The 2,065-nt window shown below is 48.6% G+C and overlaps 4 non-coding genes across 4 annotated transcripts; 1 reads left to right on the top strand and 3 right to left on the bottom strand.

Moving 5' to 3' along the window:
* Positions 1–239: 239 nt before the first annotated feature.
* On the bottom strand, positions 240–313 carry TRNAT-AGU. Its single transcript has one exon. It is a non-coding gene; the product is annotated as a tRNA-Thr (tRNA).
* A 184-nt stretch (positions 314–497) lies between these two features.
* On the top strand, positions 498–569 carry TRNAD-GUC. The gene has a single exon. It is a non-coding gene; the product is annotated as a tRNA-Asp (tRNA).
* A 933-nt stretch (positions 570–1,502) lies between these two features.
* TRNAM-CAU lies at positions 1,503–1,574 on the bottom strand. The gene has a single exon. It is a non-coding gene; the product is annotated as a tRNA-Met (tRNA).
* A 256-nt stretch (positions 1,575–1,830) lies between these two features.
* Positions 1,831–1,902, bottom strand: TRNAA-CGC. The gene has a single exon. It is a non-coding gene; the product is annotated as a tRNA-Ala (tRNA).
* Between the last annotated feature and the right edge of the window lie 163 nt (positions 1,903–2,065).

Genomic DNA, 2,065 nt, shown 5'->3' with positions numbered 1-2,065 from the left:
CGGCCCGGGTTCGATTCCCGGTCAGGGAAGAATTTTTTTTTTTTCCTTTTAAAATTTCCCCCGTATATTTATTTTCCACCCCACCCGGGACCCTTCACTCGCACCCTCCCCACTGCACCACTGGGGCCGCCTCCCTTCCTCAGCACGGGCAGCCCGTTTAAAAACAAACAAACCAAAAAAAGGGGAAATAATTAAAAGTAACCCCCTCTTACTATCGCGATAAAGGTACGACAGAGCAGAGGCACCGCTGGGATTCGAACCCAGGATCTCCTGTTTACTAGACAGGCGCTTTAACCAACTAAGCCACGGCGCCGGACGAGTGGAGTTTTTTCCCTCTCTCTCTCCATCTCCGAAGCGGCCCCACGCGTGGCCGCAGCTTCCCCAAGGTTCTCCCGCCACCAGTTATCGCGACACAGGAGGTGAGAAGTAAGACTAACCCCAGCTCCTCCCTGGCTCCGCTTTAGGACCCAGTCGCCGATACCCCTTTTCCAGCCACTTCCTCGTTAGTATAGTGGTGAGTATCCCCGCCTGTCACGCGGGAGACCGGGGTTCGATTCCCCGACGGGGAGGTTACTTTATTTTTTCTCCGAAGCGGCCCCACGTCTATTTTTCTTCCTCTTTTTCTATTTTTCTTTCTCTTTTTCTATTTTTCTTTCCCATGGGAAAGTTGTGTTTTTGGTTTGGTTTTTTTTTTTTTTGTAGTTTAGTCCCCACGCGCTCTAAACTTATTTTCGTCTCTAATGGAAAAATTATTTTAAATTTTTGGTGGTTTTATCCCCGCGGGCTCTAAACTTATTTTCATCTCTGATAGAAAAGGGCGGATTTTTAAATTTTCTTTTTTTTTTTTTTAGCAGTTTTCTTTCTACCTGCCACCTGTATAGAAGGGAGCGAGTCACTGGACGCATCATCATCATCAAGCTATATCACTTTTTAAAGATCAAAATATCGTCTAATATTATTAAAAGAGCGATAAATTTATATTATTCGTGCAACAGAGCGTCTGGATGGGGGGTAACGGCGGATTCTTTTGGGACCTAATTTTTCCTTCTGAAGGTCTGATTATCCCGGGAATGGCGTGGTTGTGTAGAGTAGCTTTTTTTATTCTAGGTCTGAGCTCTCATTAAACCTCCACGGAGCACGCAGGAGCGTTGTCACGCCGGAGGAGCGCTGTGCAGGGAGGGTTTGTGCTCTTTGTCCTTGTAGGTTCTTCAGGCTGAAGCTGTGAGTGATGCTGTTTGATCTGATTTATAGCGGGAGGTTCGTCTGGACTCCTCTGGAGACCCCTTCCAACCTCATCGACCTTATGAAGGTATCAGGGTAGCCACCTAGTTGGGTACTTGTGCAAAAAAAAAAAATTAATGATATTTAGGAGGGAAGAGGAATTCCAGTAAACTTAGTACGGAGGAGGGCGTTTATCATTTAGTGGAGCGATACTGAGGCTATAAAGCGAATGCAGAACAGGTAAATAAGAGAAGAAAAGGCACAAAGAAAAAAAATCCAGCTAGCAGAGGATGGTTTCGATCCATCGACCTCTGGGTTATGGGCCCAGCACGCTTCCGCTGCGCCACTCTGCTATTGATGGGAGAATATTTTTTAACTTCTTCAGAAAAAAATGTAATTATGGAAAAAAAAATTCCGCAACCCGACCTGAGCTGAGACAAGTTCTGGTGCCCCACGGGGCGTAGTTAAGAGACTGCAGGGTCACTCTAGAAGAGGCGGGAGGGGGGATAAAAAGGGGGTGAGGGGTCTCCTGTTCCCCGCCTGGTCCTTATACCCCCCCGGCTGAAGGTTAGCTGCCCCCCAAAAAAATAAAACTTCTTTTGCTGTTATTGGAGATGCCGGGGATTGAACCCGGGACCTCATACATGCGAAGCATGCGCTCTACCGCTGAGCTACATCCCCTCCTCGCCCATGTTAGCCCCCGTCGCTTTTAGCGCCGCCCTTCCCCCGGAGGAGCCACGCCCCTTCCCCGGTCAGTGCGCCCCATGGTGGCTCGGCGGAAACCCTAAAAACAGGGACGAGGTGGCCGAGTGGTTAAGGCGATGGACTGCTAATCCATTGTGCT

This window comes from Pterocles gutturalis, unplaced genomic scaffold (genome assembly GCF_000699245.1).
Source record: "Pterocles gutturalis isolate BGI_N339 unplaced genomic scaffold, ASM69924v1 scaffold29943, whole genome shotgun sequence".
In the NCBI taxonomy this organism is placed as follows: domain Eukaryota; kingdom Metazoa; phylum Chordata; class Aves; order Pterocliformes; family Pteroclidae; genus Pterocles; species Pterocles gutturalis.
Note: the sequence above shows the minus strand (reverse complement) of the source record. Positions and strands in the feature narration are given on the sequence as shown.